This window comes from Thamnophis sirtalis, unplaced genomic scaffold (assembly GCF_051295495.1).
Source record: "Thamnophis sirtalis isolate CommonGarterSnake01/CBP01778 unplaced genomic scaffold, rThaSir2_p1.2 scaffold_15, whole genome shotgun sequence".
Classification (NCBI taxonomy): Eukaryota; Metazoa; Chordata; class Lepidosauria; order Squamata; family Natricidae; genus Thamnophis; species Thamnophis sirtalis.
The window spans coordinates 9,350,600-9,373,449 of NW_028261395.1; positions in this window are offsets into that span (position 1 = coordinate 9,350,600).

Below are 22,850 nucleotides of genomic sequence, written 5' to 3' on the forward strand. Positions count from 1 at the left end.
TAGTAAAAAAAAAAATGAATCCCACAACTGCCTTTAACCCGACTTTTCTCACTATGAAGCATAACAATAAGCATTATTAAATGAAAGGACAGACACACTACCTCTTTTCTGTTCAATCGGAATCAGGGACAGCAAATGAATTCAGCAGAAGGATCTGGGGCTGCATGTTTCTGCATGGGAACCTAAAACAGATTCTAAAATCCAGTTGCTGGGTACTTGAGAGACCGCCTGCTGCCAATTACCTCCCAAAGACCCATTAGATCACACAGGGTCGGCCTCCTCCGGGTTCCGTCTACCAGCCAATGCCACCTGGCTACTACCCGGGGGAGGGCCTTCTCTGTGGCAGCTCCGGCCCCTTTGGAACGAACTCCCCGCAGGGATTTGGACCCTCACCTCTCTCCAGGCCTTCCGAAAAGCCGTCAAAACCTGGCTTTGCCGGCAGGCCTGGGGTTGATGAGTTCCCCTCCCCGCTCGACGTGTGGTTGTGTGATTCTTGGCTATTTTAACTACTTGTATTGTGTTCTATGTTCCCCTTTTCCCCTTTTGAGTTGTTCGCCACCCTGAGTCCCTCCCGGAGAAGGGCAGCATACAAATAAAATAAATCTAAATCTAAATCTAAATCTAGACAGTCACTGGCTTACTGTAATAAGAATTGTAATTACCGTGAAAGAGATCTGAATGTGCAGAAAATTCTCTGTAACAGGACAACTTAAACCATACTCTACATCTCCTGGATTGGACCATGGAGTGGTTTCCATCTTGCTTTCTCTCCCTTTTTTTCTTTCTTCATCCTCTTTGTTGTTGTCTGTGTATCCTCACTCTTCACTGTTTGTTTTTTTCTCTTTTTTTTTTTGCTTCCTTTCTTCCTGGATATGTGCTTAATCTTCTGGGACCTTGATCTTTAGATAGTGAGTGATTCATGCTTTTTCACATGTACATTTCTCTCGCTTCATTTTTCAGTCATCTCACATTTTATTATTTTTATCTCCCTTCTTCTTGCTCATTATTCCACACTGTTTCTGATATCACACACACACACAAAGGGTTCTTTTGCCCCCCGTCTCTATCTTTCTCTCTCTCTCACACACACACACACACACACACACACAATAAATGCGCCAACTTGTGTTGGAAACCCAGCATTCTGGCATCAAGTGATAGTGGCCAAGATCTGTTAATTAGGAAAAAGACTAGAAAAAAGTGCCTCAAGTTTTCTATTGCTAAATCTTATACAAAATGTGACATATCATCCTGCTATTAAATAAGTTGGTTTGGGGGGGGGGGTTGTTTTTATTTTTGTTTCTTCCAGCAGGAAACCGCATTCTTCCATTCTGGTGATAACAATCTGGGTGTACCGGCCTAGGCTTCCCCAGCAGCACGAAGCCGAGTCCTCATCCCGATAAACCCCCTTTTATTTAATTTACAGTGAATTCCTCTCCATCAAAGTCTTTCCTCTCCCACAGTCTTTCAAGACAGTTCCCAATTACTGACCATTATCAGGCTTGGAGAGTGGCCAGGCCGATATCTTTCAGATGCTGCAATACTTGGTAAAAATGCAGGAATGAACTAATTGTTCTCCTGCAAACACCCCTCCCCTTTCGCTCCTCTTTTATTCCCTCTGGGAGGGGCCATTCAACGTCCAACTGTGGACGTTGTTCCCTTACTCCCTTGTTCCTTAGCTGTTCCCATCGTCTGGCAATTCTGCACACTGTGAATAGGCTCCAGCTGTTGGTCTGCTTCACTGATGTCTGGCTCCGAAGTCCGTGGCACGACAAAACTGCGCTCGTCAAAATCGCTGTGATAAAATCGCGGCGCTAAAGCTGCGACGTCATCACCGCACGTCATCACCGCCGCGACAACAGCGCGGCAACAGAAGGGCGCTTTAAAACGGCGCCGCGGCAGAAAGCCGACTTCAATTAAGGTAAGGGTTAGGATTAGGTTTAGGGGTTTGTTTTAGGGTTAGGTTTAGGGTTAGGGTTAGGGTTAGGGTTAGGGTTAGGGTTAGGGTTAGGGTTAGGGTTAGGGTTAGGGTTAGGGTTAGGTTTATGGTTAGGGTTAGGTTTAGGGTTAGGGTTAGGGTTAGGGTTAGGGTTAGGTTTAGGGTACTGAGTGCTTGGGAATGCGCAAATTTGCCCTCTGCGATTATGTCATCGCGGTAGGGTCGCGTTTTTCTTTAGTGCTTAGAACGGCGTGAATTAGTCTTCGCGCTTATGTTTCCATGGGTAAGGGCTTCGCGGATTTGTGGTGGAACCCCGAAGTCAGCTGTTCATTGTCATATGGCCCTGGCCCCATCTCTGCCACCAATGCAAAGCCCTCATCAGAGCCTTCCCCAGACTCCAGGACTGGCCCATGTTCCTCCCCAATCCCCTCAATATCAGAATCTGCTGCCAGATCCACTGGCCACTGGCAAGCCAAAACACCGAGCTGATATTCTCTAAGTTGTTTGAAAGGATCCACCAATAATGCTGATTTTCCTTAAAAGAGTGAGTGACTGGTTAGCAATCCTCTTCAGAGCATTAAAGCAGGCCTAGTCTTCCTTCAGGCTATCCTGAACCAGAGGTGGGTTCCTATCAGTTCGCACCTATTCGGTAGAACCAGTTCGTCAAATCTACCGAACCGGTTAGAAGAGGTTCCACCAGTGGACCCGGAAAGCAGGCCACACCTACAGAAGAGGTTCCAAAAATTTTTTGAAACCCACCACTGGTCCTTGGATATGATTATTCTACACTATCATGCTCCTATTTATAAAATTCATCTTCAAGTTGCCAAGGTTGAGAAACACTGTTGTAGAATCTGTGTGAGATAGAGGGGGGGTAAAATAACCCTTTTTGGGTGCGGGGGATCAGAAACAGTATGGAATAATGAGCAAGGAGAAGGGAGGTAAAAATAATAAAATGTGAGATGACTGAAAAATGAAGAGAGGGAAACGTAGGTCTGAAAAGAATGAATCACTCATTATCTGAAGATCAAGGTCTCAGAAGATTAAGCAGATATCCAGGAAGAAAGGAAGCAAAATAAAAAAAGAATAGAGGAGAAAAAAAAACACAGTGAAGAGCGAGGACGCACAGACAACAGAGAGGATGAAGAAAGAAAAAGGAGATAGAAAGCAAGATGGAAACCACTCCATGGTCCAGTTTAGGAGACGTAGAGTATGGCTTAAGTTGTCTTGCTACATAGAATTTTCTGCACATTCAGATCTCTTTCACCGTAATTGCAATTCTTGTTAGGATTTGCTGAGGACTGAAGTGCAAATCCCTAAAATGATGTGTCTGGATTGACAGGATCTTGTCTCTCCACTCAACAGTAAGAGTCCTCAGGCCTGTTTGGTGGCAATGTAAGATCTTAACGTTAGCTTTGCTCATTTGTTATTGCTGTAATAGTGCACTCATAGATCAATCCTAACCTCTTCGATGACAATCAACAATAGTGGCCACTACACTAAGGAAAGCAATACTGGCTGCGAATGATATTTCTGTTAGCTTTTGATGGGCATCTTCTTATCAGGAAGGATACTAGAATTCTGTATTTGGCAACTTTTGTCTGCTATCATTCCAGGAGTGGGCTTCAAAAATTGCAGCAACGGTTTGCTGCTCTGTTGCTGGGTGGGCGTGGCTATGGTGGGTGCGGCCTAGTCAGCCTCCCGCATCACGGCGGGGGGGGGCGTTTTCACCTTCCCAAGGCTCCAGAGGCTTTCCTCAAGCCTCTGGGAAGGTGAAAACTGCTTCCCATGCGCTCCAGAGGCCAGAAACAGGCTCATTTGCGGGTTCACCGACAAAACCGCGAAGCCCTTTTCCACACCGATATAACCACGGAGGGCAAATCCACGCCGTCCGAAGCACTAAGCAAAATGCGACCCTAGCGCGCCGACATAACCACGGAGGGCAAATCCGCTCAGCAAAATGCTTTTACTAGAATGCAAAAGCTAACCCTAACCCTAACCCTAACCCTAAACCTAAACCTAAACCTAAACCTAAACCTAACCCTAAACTTAACCCTAAACCTAACCCTAAACCTAACCCTAACCCTAACCCAAAACCTAAACCTAAACCTAAACCTAACCCTAACCCTAAACCTAACCCTAAACCTAAACCTAACCCTAACCCTAACCCTAAACCTAACCCTAACCCTAACCCTAATCCTACACCTAACCCTAAACCTAACCCTAACCCTAACCCTAACCCTAACCCTAAACCTAAACCTAACCCTAAACCTAACCCTAACCCTAACCCTAAACCTAAACCTAACCCTAACCCTAACCCTAACCCTAAACCTAATCCTAATCCTAAACCTAACCCTAACCCTAAACCTAACCCTAACCCTAAACCTAACCCTAAACCTAACCCTAACCCTAAACCTAACCCTAAACTTAACCCTAAACCTAACCCTAAACCTAACCCTAACCCTAACCCTAAACCTAACCCTAAACCTAACCCTAACCCTAAACCTAACCCTAAACCTAACCCTAACCCTAACCCTAACCCTAACCCTAAACCTAACCCTAAACCTAACCCTAACCCTAACCCTAACCCTAACCCTAACCCTAAACCTAACCCTAAACCTAACCCTAAACCTAACCATAACCCTTACCTTAACTTAAATCGGCTTTCTGTCGCCGCGCTGTTCTAAAGCGCCCTTCTGTCGCCGCGCTGTTGTCGCCGCAGTGATGACATTGCGGTGATGATGTCGCGGTTAGCGACGCAGTTTTGTCGGCGCGCTTTTGTCGTGCGCGCTTTTGTTGGGTCATGCATTTGTGGACTTCTGGAACCTCCGGTAGGCCCATTCCCCCCCCCCTCCATGAGCCTCTGCACAGGCCTTGCACTTACCTGGCATGATGAATGGGCCGCGTGGATATTTCTGGGAGAGGAGGGGCTGGTGGGAGGGGCCAGCCAAGGGTAGCATTTGGGGGTTTGCCGAACTGGGCAGAATTTTAGCTAGAGGATTACCCAAACCCATGCAAACTCTCAGCAGTCCACCCCTGGATCATTCCTCTCTCCCCCTTTAATATTCTAAATGTGTATGACTATAATTTGTTTTCTTTGGCCTGTTGATTCTCATGTAGACTCCTTACTTTTGAGTATCAGCAAAATGACCACTCTGCAAAACCTCGCTATTTGCAGATGATACAAAGTGAAGTAATTTGGTAAAAATAAGAACAATGTAAGGATTTCACTGGACCACCCAAAACCATGCAGATATCAGTATGATATTGATGAAAGAAATGTCCTTCTGGGTTCGGCTCCAAGTGGGGAAAAAGACACTGGAGACATGGAGGCTGCTTGGAAAGATGGTTTATTGTTGGACAGGGCCACATGGCTTGAGCCCTGAACAGAAAAGATAATCACATGCTTCAGTGTTGGTGGAGAAGAAGTGTAGGGCTGAAGGAGGGGCTTGCTAGGCTTTTTATACCCTGTTCAGTCCCACCTCTCTGTTTCCTGTTCCTGTGTCAGAAATGTATTCTGATTGGTTGTCAGACTCCCATAGGGCCATGCAGGGGCAACTCTCTGGGCTGTGTTTTGAATCCAGGTTTGGTTGAGTTCTCAGATGCCATGTGATCAGTTGAGTAAAAGGCCAATATTATCATGCCTTTACTCCCATCCCCCTTGGGGCTGCAGTGGAGAAGTCTTTATTATGTAAAGGGGACTAGCTTGGCCTTCTTTATGGCCCATTAACAGTGGGGATGGGCAGGAAGCTACAGGCAACTATTCTGTCTTTTAAAACATGCTTCTTTTCACATCCAGAGAAATATTCTGCCTTTTCAATATTTCCTAGGATATTTCATTTTTCTGGGAGAAGGCTGGATGATAACTTCCCACAATATAATGACACCATGTTACATCAGCTGGTGAATCCTGGCAACACTATTTTGGAAGGTTTGGAAGTGGTGTATGCAAGGAATACATAATCCCAAAGGAAGAAACATTAGCGGTGAGTTTGAATTAGAGCCGAGGTGGCGCAGTGGTTAGGGTGGAGTACTGCAGGCCACTTCAGCTGACTGTTATCAGCAGTTCAGCGGTTCTAATCTCACCGGCTCAAGGTTGACTCAGCCTTCCATCCTTCCGAGGTGGGTGAAATGAGGACCTAGACTGTGGGGGCGATATGCTGACTCTGTAAACCACTTAGAGAGGGCTGAAAGCCCTATGAAGCGGTATATAAGTCTAACTGCTATTGCTGTTGCTATCGCTATTGAATTAGCTGGAGATCCACTTGTGTCTTTGTTGAATGGATCAAGGTTGATTCATCCTTCCATCCTTCCGAGGTGGGTAAAATGAGGACCCAAATTGTTGAAGGCAATATGCTGATTCTGTAAACTGCTTAGAGAGGGCTATAAAAGCACTGTGAAGCAGTGTGTAAGTCTAAATGCTATTGCTATCGTCAGAGTAAATTCACACATACAGAGATGGGTTAACTAAAGGGATGTGAGAAATTTCCTGCACATTATACCAAATATTATCAATTCATGATTATGTGTGACTGTTCAAACTGCCCAGTCTAGCTTTCTTTCTTCTTTTTTTTTTTTCCTTTTTTTTTTAACATGCAGTACAATAAAAAAAACACCATCTGGCTGTTTTTCAGATTTTCTTCTTTTTTTTTTCTGCAAAAACTGTCATCCATTTTTAAATATTCATCCTGAAATATCAACAGAACTATTCCATTTTGTCTCGTGTTATATTCACTCATTTCAAAACAAAGGGGGGAAAAATGTACGGTGGTAACCTTTGCGATCTTAGAAAGGTTTAAAAAAGGAACCAATATTTTTTTTAAAAAAAAAATGCTTCTACCTTCCCACTTTATTCTTAAAATATGCCAAAACAAAGCTCATCCTAAAATACAGCTCTTTGCTGTGCCTTTGGGAAGTAAGTCCATGCTGTTTCAAATGCAGACATGCTCTGACTACTATCTCGATCAGAACAATACCCTGATTTATTAGAGTGGCCCAGATTTCTCAACTGAGATGGCCATTATGGGAAGGAATGACATGATAGCAGTGTTCCAATATCTCAGGGCTGTCACAAAGAAGAGCTATTCTCCAAAGCACCTGAGGGTAGGAAAAGAAGCAATGGGTGGAAACTAATCAAGGAGAGGAGCAACCTAGAACTAAGGAGAAATCTCCTGACAGTTGGAACAATTAATCAGTGGAACAGCTTGCCTCCAGAAGATGTGGACACTTCAAGGTGCTACTTGTCACCCATAAAGCCCTTCATGGTAGTGGATCTGGGTACTTGAGAGACCGCCTACTGCCAATCACCTCCACTCGACCTATTAGATCCCATAGATTAGGCCTCCTCCGAGTTCCATCTGCCGGTCAATGTCGACTGGCAACCACGCGGAGGAGAGCCTTCTCGGTGGCAGCTCCGACCCTATGGAACGATCTCCCCGTGGAGATTCGCACCCTCACCACCCTCCAGACCTTCCGCACAGCCCTCAAAATCTGGCTATCCCGTCAGGCCTGGGGCTAAAGACTGTAACCCGCCCGAATGGTATGAATGTTGTGTTTTTAATGACGTACTGTCCTACGTGTTAAATGTTTGTTTCCCCCCCCCCTTTTTCGAGTTGTAAGCCGCCCTGAGTCCCCCCAGGGAAAAGGGCGGCATATAAATAAACTTCTCAAATCTCAAATCTCTAACACTGGATGTTTTTAAGAAGACATTGGACAACCATTTGTCTGAAATAGTATAGGGTTTTCAGCCTAAGCAGGGGGTTTGACTAGAAGACTTCCAAGGCCCCTTCCAACTCTGCTATTCTATATTCTAAATGGCATCAGGATTATGAGAAATTTTCCTCCAATTTGCCACTGCAAATTGGTTGATTAATTTAACAAACCCAGATGCCTCCTAGTTAGCAAAGACCCTTTGGTCAAGTTGAATCTTTAGACTGATTTATTACTTTGTTGCTTGTATGTACAATGAGAGCTTATGCCCCGAAGATAAATTCCTTGTGTGTCCAATTACACTTGGCCAATAAAGAATTCTATTCTATTCTATTCTATTTGATGATGCACATCAATTCAAATGAAATGGACAACTTAGACTGGCACTTGTCTTATCAATCGCAAATATCAGAAGGAACCACAGGTCTATAGTACCAGTACATTATTTTTCTTTCTCGATGACATCATCATCTCTTTTTAATGACCCCATAGTCCCTTGGAGGGTAGAGTCTGGGCAACTGAATGGAGATGAGTGTTTACTGGCCGGATGCCCTTCCTGTCGCCAATGCGGAGTTTTTTTCCAGCAGATATAGTCTCATTGGGCCCAGAGAGAGAAGTACCTCCCTAGGATCGAATTCACAGTCTCCTGATTGTGAGCCGAGAGCTCCACCTGTAGGCCACTGCACCACTCATTCTTTTTCTCTTTGACATCTCCATATAAAATAGCAATAGCAATAGCAGTTAGACTTATATACCGCTTCATAGGGCTTTCAGTCCTCTCCAAGCGGTTTACAGAGTCAGCATATCGCCCCCCACAGTCTGGGTACTCATTTCACCCACCTCGGAAGGATGGAAGGCTGAGTCAACCTTGAGCCGGTGAGATTAGAACCGCTGAACTGCAGATAACAGTCAGCTGTAGTGGCCTTCAGTACTGCACCCTAACCACTGCGCCACCTCGGCTCATTAATGAATAAGATGATCAGTAATGGGAACGTGTTCTCATCCCCTTATCCTATAGAGATCTTTGCTGGCTAATATAGAATAAGAAGAGCAGCATGGATGGATCAGGGCACTAAAAATTAAGTTCAATGGGAACATATCCACTGAACTGGTTATGTTTAAATTTGAAAAAAAATGTATGAGGAGTTGGGGGGAATATTGTAACATAATTTAAGTACCTGAAGGAGAATCACACATTTCTTTTTCTATTAACCCAGAATGCAGGACATGGAACAACTGTTTTATAAGTTATAAGAAGAAAGATTTCTGCTGAATGATTTAAAAAAAAAAAAAGTTCTAGCAATAAGGTTCAAAGAAAGGTGATGGCCCTATTTCAATAGATGTCATTGAGCGGAGCCTGAATAGATATTTGTCAGGGATGATTTAATTTGAATGTATGAACACGATGAGCTATATTGTAGGCTGATGGCGTTCTTTCAGCATGAACAGGAAAGCAGATTATCAATCAAATAAAATAAAATAAAAACTGATCAAAATGGACGGAACTGGCTAGATTGATTTGAGTAAATTGAACATGAGCTCTTAAATGATGAAATTTTGCTCTTTCCTTCCTTCCCATCTCCAGAGGGGATGAGCTAACTACAAGGATATGAAGCAACTTTATATTAGATAAACAAACACCATAATTTTCACTGGAAGTTAATTTAGGTGCCCTTCTGCCATTAGACTTTACAGCATCATGAACACTTATTATAAATAATCCTTCCGTGATCAAAAATCTTTGAATGCATTTTGCAGAAGTTCACTATTCAAAGCTGGGTTTGTCATATAAGCAGCTTACATCATAAAAATTGTCAAAAAACCAAAAGCAGGATAATTTACATTAAAAAAAACATTGGTAGAAGATTCAAAAATAGGCTTATATAGGTTGGTACAACTTTTTCCAGATGATTCTTTAATTCACTAAAATACCCTGACGCAATTCAATAACTGAATTGAATTCACAATTCGTATTTGTATTGTATTTGTATTTATTACATTTCTATGCTGCCCTATTCCCGGAGGAACTCAGGGCTGCTTACAAACCAAAGTAGGGGGGGGGGAATACAAACAGGAAGGAAAGACAACGGACAAACAACTACAAACAATTTAAAAGGCACTCAACAACCACACAATTCGAGCGGGGGCGAGGCACCCGTCAGCCCCAGGCCTGTCGGAACAACCAGGTTTTAAGGGCTTTGCGGAAAGCCTGAAGGGTGGTGAGGGTCCGAATCTCCACGGGGAGCTCGTCCAATTCTTGCATGGCATGGGAACAGCTCTGCAGCGGACAAAAATAGTATCCAGGAAGTCCTCAACTTTCAACCACAATTGAGTCCAGAATATCTGCTGTTAATTGAGATATTTGTTAGCTGAGTTTTGCACCATTTTATGACAGTTGTTAAGTGAATCACTACAGTTGTTAAGTTAGTAACAAGGTTGTTGAGTGAGTCTGGCTTCGCCATTAACTTCGCTTCTCAGAAGGTCACAAAAGGGGATCGCGTGACTCTGGGACACGGCAACCGTCATAAATATGACTCAGTTTCAAAGTGTCTGAATTTTGATCACATGATCACAAGGATCTTGCAGTGGTCATAAGGGTGAAAAGTGGTCATAAGGAATAGAGATTTTGCAGTATCCTTCCCCTGCCAGTCCACTAAGCCACACCCACAGAACTAGTAGTAAAAAAATATATGAATCCCACCACTGGATCAGAGATAGTGATTAGAGGTAGTGACTGTCAAAATCACTCAATGAAATTCCATAGCTAAGAGTGGTCTCCAATTTGTTTCTTGTATTGTATTGTATTTGTATTGTATTTGGTTTATTTGTATGCCGCCCTTCTCCAGGAGGGACTCAGGGCGGCGAACAACTCAAAGGGGAAAGGGAACATAAACAACAGTACACATAATTAAAATACACGAAAATCACACAGCCATACCAGTCGAGAGGGGAGGGGAACTCATCAACCCCAGGCCTGCCGGCACAGCCAGGTTTTGACGGCTTTCCGGAAGGCCTGGAGGGAGGTGAGGGTCCGGATCTCTGTGGGGAGTTCATTCCAAAGGGCCGGAGCTGCTACAGAGAAGGCCCTCCCCCGGGTAGTAGCCAGATGGCATTAGCTGGTGGACGGAACTCGGAGGAGGCCGACCCTGTGAGATCTGACGGGTCTTTGGGAGGTAATTGGCAGCAGGCAGTCTCTCAAGTACCCAGGTCCAATACCATGAAGGGCTTTATAAGTTATGACTAGCACTTTGAAGCGTATCCGGAGACCGATCGGTAGCCAGTGCAGCTCGCGGAGGATAGGTGTAACGTGGGTGTACCGAGGTGCACCCACAATCGCTCGCGCGGCTGCATTCTGGACGAGTTGAAGTCTCCGAATACTCTTCAAAGGCTGCCCCATGTAGAGCGTTTCTTCTGATTAAATACCACAGTCACTGCTGGTACCAGTTCTCCTCCTCCAAACTGGGCTCCAATGGGGCCATGAAACCTTAAGGTCAATCTTTGACATTATCAATGTATATTAATCTTGCTTTGCTTGCATTTGCATTGTCTAAGCAATCAGCACACTTGTTCCTAAATTCGAGTAACTAATTAGCAGATTATTCCGTAACTAATACATTACCACCCAAATTCCTCTTTTCCCGAACTGTTGCCTTTTGACATGTCTGTAATATCAGCATAATCATCCCATTTACTCCCTTATAACCCCCAGGTTCCCTTTTTACATTGTCGCCTTGTCCCATGATTACATTTGGGGTTTCGTTGGAGTGAGCATTTCCTGAGGGTTTTACTTACTAAGCTGTTTTCATTATTCCTTGTGCACTGATTAAAAAATGTCCGCAACTAATATTTCCCTACATCTTGTATTTTGTAAATCTTGCCTTTTTTTATATAACTTTCAAATAAGGAAAAAAAAAAAAGAGAACCAGGTCATCCCCTGAAGAGGGGAATATGTAAACACAACAACGGATAGAGTGGATGGAGGGAGGAGTAGAAGGAAAGATAGGAAGGAGAGGAGAAAGGAGAGGAATAGGCAGAGGAAGAATGGGAGGGAATGTAAGAGTAGGAAAGAGGGGAGGAATGGGAAGAAGAGGGGAATAGCAATATAGCAATAGCAATAGCAGTAGACTTATATACCGCTTCATAGGGCTTTCAGCCCTCTCTAAGCGGTTTACAGAGAGTCAGCATATTGCCCCCAACAATCTGGGTCCTCATTTTACCCACCTCGGAAGGATGGAAGTCTGAGTCAACCCTGAGCCGGTGAGATTTGAACCGCTGAACTGCTGATCTAGCAGTAGCCTGCAGTGCTGCATTTTAACCACTGCGCCACCTCAGCTCTTAAGGGTAAAGGGTAAAGGGGAGGAAGGGGAAGGAGAGAAGGGAAAGGAGAGGAGGAAGGAAGGAAGGAGAGAAGAAAGACAAGAAAGGGGGGTAGGAAGGAGGGAAGGAGGGAGGGAAGCAAGGAGGGAAGGAAGGAGAGAAGGAGAGAAGAAAGGAGGGAAGGAAGGAGGGAAGGAAGAAGAGAAGGAGAGAAGAAAGGAGGGAAGGAAGGAGGGAATGTAGGAGAGAAGGAAGGGGGGAAGGAAGGAGGAAAGGAAGGGGGAAAGATAGATAGATAGATAAGTTTATTTATAGGCCGCCCTTTTCCCTGAGGGGACTCAGGGTGGCTTACAACTTATGGGGTAGGGAATACACACAATGACATATAAAACAATACATAATTAAAAATAGAAGCAACATTCATCATTCGGGTGGGGACGGATTATAATCTTTAACCCCAGGCCTGACGGGATAGCCAGATCTTGAGGGCTGTGCGGAAGGTCTGGAGGGTGGTGAGGGTACGAATCTCCACGGGGAGATCGAAGGAAGGAGAGAAGGAGAAAAGAAAGGAGGGAAGGAGGGAAGGGGAAGGGAAGGAAGGGGAGTAGGAGAGAAGAAACGAGGGAAGGAAAGAGGGAGGGAGGGAAGAAGAAGTAGGACCGTTGTAAGATAAGATGGATCTCTGGGATGTTTAAAAAGCAATCTTCAAGTATATTGTTAACAGTAGGGGGAAATTGTTATAAATACATATTATTAATAACAGTTATGAGATCATATAATTGTGAATGTATATATGAAATTGATAAAATAAAATAATTTTTTTAAAAAAAATAATATTTCCCTACAGAGACTAGTTTTTTAGTGTGTCTTTTGATCTTTCTCTCAATTTGATTGATGATCCCTTTGTTTCCTTTCTTGGCTGCCATTGGTATTCTCAAAACTCTTCTTCGGTTCCAAAGTTCTAAAAGCATCAATACTTTTACTTTTCTGCTTTTTCAGTCCGACATTCGCATCCATAGAGTGTCACAGAGAATAATGTAGCTTGCACAGGTCTGATCTTTGTAGATACAGATCACCGTATTTGAATGCTTTTTCCAAGGCTTTCATAGTTGTTCAGCCAAATGTTAATCTGTAGCAGTGACGTGCGGTGAGCTTCATGGCTGGTGAGGCAGAGAAAAAGAGATTTAAAAATGCGGCTCTTCTTTCCCTTCCTCCCTCCCTCCCTCACCCCACCCCACCCCCTTCCCAAAGACTGCAACTTTGCCCCTCGGACCACACAAAAACTTTCCTGCTCCAGATGTGTCCAAAACACCCCTCGCCCCTCCCCACTTGGTCGGGCCTTATCCATTTTGCAGATCCCGTTTTTTTCGGAGGGGGGGGGGAGGCAGCCGGCCGATATTCTGCACTCCAGTCACTGTGACTTGGAGTCTGGTAGCAACTACCTTGGCCTTTTTAATTATTTTTAAAAATTCTTTCCTTTTCCTCATGAGACTGGTGAGGCCCTGCCTCCAGTGACTGCACGTCCCTGATCTGTAGTATATTTTTTTCCTACTCTACTACGCTAAAGTTCTGGATCTCTAGATGTGCAAGAAACTAATAACTCCTACTTTTTCCTTTTTTTTCAGTTGATAAATTAATAAATTTATATCAACAAGCAATCATTCTTTCTCCTGGTACACATACCGTATATCCTGATTAATGATACCTATTTCACAGCATATGAGGCACATTTTTCTCTTTTCTGTTTCTGTCTGTTGAACGACTAAATTTATGTCTGCTGGGCTAAAGTCAAACTACTGATCAGAGAAATTGGGTGCAATTGAGTGAAAGAAGGTAGTAAAAATGTTTCCAGCAAGTAGTAACATGCTCTCAACTTAAAAGACTCAATAATGGAATTGCTGCATAAAGCTGAGGATAGTGTCTGTTTGGGGGGAAACGTTAAACAGGTGTGCATGATTATTGAGGAAAGACATTTTGGGTAGAATGAATGAATGCCTCTTCTCCCATTGCTCCTGTGGAATAAAGGTTTAGAGTTGGCTTCTTCATTCTCAGAATATAGCAATAGCAATAGCAGTGGACTTATATACCGCTTCATAGGGCTTTCAGGCCTCTCTAAGCGGTTTACAGAGAGTCAGCATATTGCCCCCAACAATCTGGGTCCTCATTTTACCCACCTCGGAAGGATGGAAGGCTGAGTCAACCCTGAGCCGGTGAGATTTGAACCGCTGAACTGCTGATCTAGCAGTAGCCTACAGTGCTGCATTTAACCACTGCGCCACCTTAATAGAGATACATGAAAAAAATCAGCCTCAAGATGTTTAAGCGAATGGAATGGAATGGAATGAACTGGAATGGACTGGAATGGACTGGAATAGAACAGAACAGAACAGAATTCTTTATTGGCCAAGTGTGATTGGACACACAAGGAATTTGTCTTGGATGCATATGCTCCCAGTGTACATAAAAAGAAAATAGGTTCCACCACAAAACCGCGAAGCCCTTATCCGCGCCGACATAAGTGCGGAGGGCAAATCCGTGCCGTTCGAAGCGCTAAGGAAAAACGCGACCCTACCGCGATGACATAATCGCGGAGGGCAAATCCGCGCCTTCCGAAGCACTCAGCACCCTAAACCTAACCCTAAACCTAACCCTAAACCTAACCCTAAACCTAACCCTAAACCTAACCCTAAACCTAACCCTAAACCTAAGCCTAACCCTAAACCTAACCCTAAACCTAACCCTAAACCTAACCCTAACCCTAAACCTAACCCTAAACCTAACCCTAAACCTAACCCTAAACCTAACCCTAAACCTAACCCTAACCCTAAACCTAACCCTAAACCTAACCCTAAACCTAACCCTAAACCTAACCCTAAACCTAACCCTAAACCTAACCCTAAACCTAACCCTAAAGCAAACCCCTAAACCTAATCCTAACCCTAACCTTAATTTAAATCGGCTTTCTGCTGCCGCGCTGTTTTAAAGCACCTTTCCGTCGCCACGCTGTTGTCGCGGCGGTGATGACGCGCGGTGATGACATCGCGGCTTTAGCAACGTGGTTTTATCACCGCTATTTTGACAAGCGCGGTTTTGTCGTGCCATGAAGAAAATATACATTCCTCACGAATCATAAGGTACAACACTTAATAACAGTCGTAGGTTACAAATGAGCAACCAAATCTTACTAGGTATATCAGTATAAATCAGTATAAATCGTAAGGATACAAGCAATGAAGTTACAATCATACAGTCATAAGTGGGAGGAGATGGGTGATAGGAATGATGAGAAGATTAATACTAATAGTAATGCAGGTTTAGTAAATAGTTTGACAGTGTTGGGCGGATTATTTGTTTAGCTTAAAATGACTGCTTTGAGTGTGGAATTAAAAATTGGTGTTTAGGGAATGTTATTCTGAGGAATATAGCTTGTTTTGGCAGGAATTGTTGTCTTGACTGTTCTGAGTGCAAGAAGCTGGGTTTTGTGGCATATGATTAGACTGCTTTTATTTTTAATTGTAAATGTGTTTTTATTTTCCATTTTCATTTCGTACAGTCACATATATACTGTGCATAACCGGGGCCATATAACAATAAACAATAAACACAGCCATTCCTCTTGTCAACAATACCCCCAAAAATAGAAACCCAATGTACTTCTTCGACCCTCCATACACCCTTTCTTTCGTCCCCCTCCAACTTTCCATCTTCCCTCCAACATTCCCCTCTACCCTACTTCCCCTCCCCCTCTCCCACTCCTCTCTCCCAGTACACTCCCTCCCTTCCTTCTCACCCTCCCTCCCATCCTCTCTCCCACCCTCTCTACCCCTCTTTCTTCTATCCCTCTAGTCCTCCCTTCGGTGTATTTCTACTATCTATTAATATATTCAGCTTGTCCTATTTTTACAGTGAAATTAAAGAGCAACAGTATACAAGTGCAACCGCGTTACTTTAAAATCTAACACATACTATATATCCCCCCTCCCCCCTAACACCCCACCTCCCTCCCCCCCCCGACTTCCCAGAGCCCGTACACGGTATAGGTTTTTAACAAATACAGTCTAAAATATATTAAGACAAAGGAAATTTTAAAAAGAAGTTAATAACATCTCTGCATTAAACTCAGCTTCTTCCTGTTGCACTAACTTTAAGCAGTTTAGATTATTCCTAATCTTAAACATAGGCTATCTGTAATTTCTTAGTCCCGTATTTGTTTTGTATAGAGGGGAGGAATCATATCTCTGCTTGAATTAGTTTGGACTGCATGCGAAGTGATGAGGAGATAAAGTGTTAGAAGGAGAACAGCAGTTAAGCACATGATCAGACAGAAGAAGATGCCTGCCAGTCTGCCTAGGAGGTTACTGCTGTTTTTAGAACATTTTGCAATGAGGAAGTCAGAGATTATATAGGGAAGTGGTGTGAAGGTGAATTCTCACAGTGTCAGTGAAAAATATAACAGCAAATCTGATTATTGCATAAACAAAACAGTTGAAAACCCAAAAGAAGGAGCCAAGTAATCCCTTAAAGTTAAAGGAAAAGGTCCCCCTCTCACACATATGTGCTAGTCGTTCCCAACTCTAGGGGGTGGTGCTCATCTCCATTACAAAGCTGAAAAGCCGGTTCCACCACAAAACCGCATTCAACTAAAGGGCGCTCGACGAAACCGCGTAGCTGACGTCATCACAGCGCGACAACAGCGCGGAGAAAAAAGCACGCTGTAAACGCTAAACCTAAAATTAACCCCTAAACCTAAACCTAACCCCCCTAAACCTAATCCTAAACCTAACCCTAAACCTAACCCTTAACCTAACCCTAAACCTAACCCTAATCCTAACCCTTAACCTAACGCTAAACCTAATCCTAACCCTTAACCTAACCCTAAACCTAAACCTAAAGCTAACCCTAAACCTAACCCTAAACCTAACCCTTACCTTAACTTGAATCGGCTTGCTTTCAAAGCGCTATTTAAAGCCCCCTTCTTTCTCTGCACTCGCTGTTGTCGCCCTGTTGATGATGTCAGCGACGCGGTTTAATCGGGCGCGCTTTAGTCGAGCGCAGTTTTGTCGTGCCACGGAAAAGCCAGTGCTGTCCGGAGACGTCTCTGTGATCATGTGGCCGGCATGACTCAAGGCCAAAAGTGCACAGCACACTGTTACCTTCCCACCAAAGGTGGTCCCTATTTTTCTGTTTGCATTTTTATGTGCTTTTGAACTGCTAGGTTTGTAGAAGCTGGGACAAGTAATGGGAGCTCACTCCATTATGTGGTGCTAGGGATTCGAACCGCCAAACTGCCGACCTGTCTGATTGACAAGCTCAGCGTCTTAGCCACTGAGCCACTGCATCCCTGTAGATAGTCGCTTTCATAAGACAAAAACATAAGAAGCATTCACAAAGATCTCTGGATATTGTTGTTCAAATACAGCAATCACTATAGTTTTTTTGATTACAGCACACTGATTCATCTTCAGGGAAGACTCTTGATCAGGAGTTGTTGATTTCTGTGTCTGCTGAATGAAGATTGAACAGTGGGTTTTATGCGTGTTGTGTAAAGCTTTATTTACAAATAGATAATACAATGGCACATGTATTTGGTATGGCATGTATGCACTACTGCATTTTGCTTGTGATTGCTGCCTGAGGTTGTGTAAACGTAAAGACTGCTAGTACAAGGTTGACGATTAATTGATTAAAAATGAAATGCATGTAAATTTGGAGCATAGTGTCTTGTATTATTGTAACTGGAATCAATTGGGACATCTGCCAGCACTGTCAGGAAGAGCCAATATTAAAATATTAAACAAGATTATGCATTCAGAAAGTCCACAGTCGATCTATAATTGTTGACCAAATTACTTAATTTATAAATATTTGAACAAATGGCACAGGGTAATTAAAAAATAGGTATCATTGAATAGCAATAATAACCATTGGTATTCAATTGTTGCAATTAAAGATTTGCAGGCCAACACACTGAAAGTTATCAGAGGAATCTTCTGCTAACACATCTTTATAACAGAAAACCATTGCATATAATATACTCCTGCAGGCAATTCATTAGAGCAACTGCAAAAGTGTGGAAAAACAGAGAAAGGTCAGAGAATGAGAATGGCTTATGACAGAAGTGAACAGCTTTTTATTCTAATAGAGCTTAGATAGAGTTCACATATAGATGAAAAAATAAGAAGACTGCTTAAATCTATGCAAAACTTTCCACCAGGCAGATGAAATAGGAAGCTTAAAGAGAGAGCATGAAGGCTTCTTGCTACAGTTAAGGAAGGCCAAAGATTTTAACAATGTACTATTATTACTTCTGCAATTTAGCAAAGGAATAAAAAAAAGAGAGTTTGGTTTCCTGAAGGGAATAAAAGCAGGAAGAGAGAGTATTTTTTCTTGCACAGTTGAAATGTATTGATTTATACTTCTGGCTTGGTTGGGACAGAAGTTGATTTAGTTTCTCTTGGTTAAAGAGGGAGATAGAAAGAAATACTGTCGCAAGGGAAGTTATTCATTTCAGCAGGAATTCTTCTTCTCTAGTAAATGAAAAGAAAGCAAAGACAAGATAAAGAAGAAGAAGGAAGAAGAAGAAGGAAGAAGGAAGAAGGAAGAAGAAGGAGGAGGAGGAGGAGGAGGAGGAAGGAAGAAGGAAGAAGGAAGACAGAGGAAGAAGAAGAGAAGAAGAAGAAGAAGAAGAAGAAGAAGAAGAAGAAGAAGAAGAAGAAGAAAGACAGAGGAAGAAGAAGAGAAGAAGAAGAAGAAGAAGAAGAAGAAGAAGAAGAAGAAGGAAGACAGAGGAAGAAGAAGAGAAGAAGAAGAAGAAGAAGAAGAAGAAGAAGAAGAAGAAGAAGAAGGAAGAAGGAGGAAGAAGAAGAAAAGAAGAAGAAGAAGGAAGAAGGAAGAAGGAAGAAGGAGGAAGGAGGAAGGAGGAAGAAGAAGAGAAGAAGAAGAAGAAGAAGAAGAAGAAGAAGAAGAAGAAGAAGAAGAAGAAGAAGAAGAAAGAAGAAGGAAGACGGAGGAAGAAGGAGGAGGAGGAGGAGGAAGAAGAGAAGAAGAAGAAGAAGAAGAAGAAGAAGAAGGAAGAAGGAAGAAGGAGGAAGAAGAAGAGAAGAAGAAGAAGAAGAAGAAGAAGAAGAAGAAGAAGAAGGAAGAAGGAAGAAGAAGGAAGAAGAAGGAAGACAGAGGAAGAAGAAGAGAAGAAGAAGAAGAAGAAGAAGAAGAAGAAGAAGAAGAAAAAGAAAAAGAAAAAGAAAAAGAAAAAGAAAAAGAAAAAGAAAAAGAAAAAGAAAAAGAAAAAGAAAAAGAGGAAGAAGAAAATAGAGAAACCAAAAGATGATGTAAACAGAAAAAGGTATGGAAGAAGATGGAAGACTTGAGATGTTGAGAGTAGACCGCAAGACTTTATCAAGAGAAACAGATGGTTCTTATGTGGCTTGAGTGAAATCATCATAATTGTCAGCAGCCTTAAACAAGGTGAAGAAATAGGCAAAGATTTCAGGAAGGCTTTCTAATTATTATTTTCATGGGTAAAATCATCAAATCTTGAACATGTCAGAGCTTCCCTTGATGTAATGAAATGCATGGATGCCCTTGGGGAAACAAGGGGAAGAGGGTAACTTTTCTTTCTATTTCTTTCTATCTCCCTCTTTAAGGAAGAGAGACTAAATCAGCGTGTCCCACGCTGGCCATCAGATGTCAGTGTTAGCTTGAGTGACCAGGGCTAGAGAAATGATGGTAAAAGTCAAGCGATATTAAGGACTTAATATCTGGGCTGGGCTCCAAGCTGGGCTCCAAGCTGACTGAATTCAAGGAAAACTTAACATTATTATCAACACAACACCATTCAACACATATGCTGCCTTTAATAAAATTCATGAGAGCTTTCTAGCAGTCCATTCTGTTGTGGAAGTGGCAACCTAAATATAATAGTTCACAGTGGTTGTTGGTTAGGTCTTCGTGGCATGAATTCATGCACTAGGGGTAGGGGTGGGCTTCAAAAATTTCAGCAATGGGTTCTCTGCCCAGTTGCTGGGTGGCTGTGGCCACGGTGGACATGGCCTAATCAGCCTCCTGCACCATGGAAGGTGGGGCGTTTTCACCTTCTCCAGTCTCTGGAGGCTTTCTTTGAGCCTCTGGGAGGGCGAAAATTGCTTCTCCCAGACTTCGGAGGCCCTCTGGAGCTGTTTCTGGCCTTCCGGAACTTCTGGGAGGACCATTTCCCCCTCCCCATAGGCCCTGTACTTACCTCGCATCCAAAACAGGCTGTGTGGAGACTCCTGGGAGAGGCAGGCAGGGTGGAAGGGGCCAGGCAACGGTGGGATTTGGAGGTTCTCCAAACCAGCCATAACACAAAGGCTACAGTAACAACAGTTCTTTATTGCAAGTAAACAAGCAACAAACATCCAGCAGGGATGGGTCGGACAGCAGCCCCTTTTTAAAGGGGTCTGTCAGACCCTTTGACCAATGGGATTAAACCTCTGTTCCCGCCAGAACAGAGGACCTTGGTGGAAACCACTGTCAGTGGGGGGGGGGGGGAATATCTAACAATTAGCTATGGGTCAGGGGTGGGTTTCCCGCCTCGTTCCAACCGGTTCGGTTGGAACGGGGCCGGCGGCGTCCTCATGCACGCGCGCAGTGCACCCATGCGTACTAGCACCTGTGCGATGCTCTAGCTGCTCCTGGAGGATCGCGCAGGCGCTGTATGTGTTCTGCGCATGCGTGGAAGCGCAGAACTCGTCAAAACCGGGTAAGAAACGCGGGCGGGCGGGTGGATTCTTCGGCGTTCCCGGAAGTTACTTACTTCCGGGTTCACCGACCAACCGGTTCGCAGGGACCGCCACGAACCGTCTGAAACCCACCCCTGCTATGGGTTATCCTGAACCCGGGCAAACCCATAGCAGCCCAACCGTGACTTGGGATATCATTCTGTCAGTCAGAGCTATCCTGTTTCCTTCTACAATTATTTTTATGGTTGCTACTACCCCATGGAGTGATGTGCAAAACATGTATTTTTTATCAAAAGAGATCCACAGGGTTCTTTTTTATTATTATTTTTTTGGCTAAAACATAATTGATTAGTAATTAGATCGGCATCTTGAACTTCTAATTCTTCCTATTTAAGTACTTCATATTGTAAGGATGACAAAGAATTTTTTCAGAACCACGAGATTTCAAATTCAGGGGACCTCAGACAGATATATTTTGTTAAACTTACTTTCTCCGTGACCCATGCATGATCTGATATAGTCAGGGTCCCGTTTTTGCAGGTTGCAAAAGCACAGAAAATTTATTCTGTGATAAAAGGGAAACACTGGTGTAATAAAGAATCCAAAAGAAGACTAAAACCAGTCCTAGAATATAGTATGAACTCCTTCTCACTGGGTAGTAAATATAATATATAATATAAGAGCCGAGGTGGCGCAGTGGTTAGGGTGCAGTACTGCAGGCCACTTTAGCTGACTGTGATCTGCAGTTCAGTGGTTCAAATCTCACCGGCTCAAGGTTGACTCAGCCTTCCATCCTTCCGAGGTGGGTGAAATGAGGACCCGGATTGTGGGGGCAAGTTGCTGACTCAATTTGCTTAAAAAAAAATTGTAAACCGCTTAGAGAGGGCTGAAAGCCCTATGAAGCGGTATATAAGTCTAATAAATAAATAAATAAATAATCCTTAATGTTAGGATTCAAATACATCAAGGTGTTCCTTGATCCTTATTACCATAAAATTCTCTCTATTTTTTAAAAAGTCTATATTTTCTGAAGTGTTTTATAATGTATAAGTCCCGTTCAGGGCAAAATCTTGAACAATTTCCCAGATCAATTTTAATGAGCTAGGTTCAGTTGTTTGTTTCATTTGATCAGATGGATTCTTTTTTTAAAAAATATATCTAAGAATGCAAGCATTATGTTACAAAAAAAAGACTGCCTCGGAAGAATTTAAGGATTCTTTTTTTTTTAAGTGTTTAATCAAAAGTGAGTCCTCTCATTTGTTTTGGGAATATTTCAAAAAAATCTCTTCCCTGGAGCATTTTTTACATTTAATTAAATTTAATAGCTCGATTCCAGGGGATAGATCATTATTTAACAACTGTAGAGTTGTCTAATTGGTTAGATAGCAAATAGTTTTGTTGTTTCAACCAAAAGAAGAGAGGGAAAGCGTGATTTCTATTCTCTGCTGCATAATGCTATAATTTATTCTGCCCCTCGTAAGAAAACATCCTTTAGACTTTCAAGTAAGAAAAAAGACCTCAAAAATAACATACTTCAGATGAAACTGTGTTAACCATTCCAGCTGCCCAAAGATATACTATAATTCTTTTCTAGAGCTGCAAGATTTATGTCAGACTTATTGTTTACGGGTAACCTCTTGTGTGCTAACAATACTTCTGCAAACTCCAAATCGTTTCCCTCAAGAACATTGTTTTAAGTTGCTTCATCACTTGGGTGATTGCACTAAACAATATTTTACGCTTCGTATCATTTTGTTCCCACTTTTTGTTTGTCTGAAGAAACAATATGCTCCTCAAAATGAATTGTAAATACTTCAGGGTATTTACAGATAAAAGAAATACTGTCTCTTGGGACTCCAAATGTTCTGTCACGTAGCTTTTGGCTGCTCAAAACGGTTCTAGTGCTACAGAAGGCAGAGTCGGTATCAGAAATATAATGGACTTTGACCATAGAAACAGGAGTGTCAAGGAGAGACCGCCTTCTGCCGATTACCTCCCTCCGTCCCATCAGATCGCATAGAGTAGGCCTCCTCCGAATTCCATCCGCCAGTCAGTGCCGACTGGCGACTACGCGGAGGAGAGCCTTCTCAGTTGCAGCTCCGACGCTATGGAACAATCTCCCCGTGGAGATCCGCACCCTCACCACCGTCCAGGCCTTCCGCACAGCC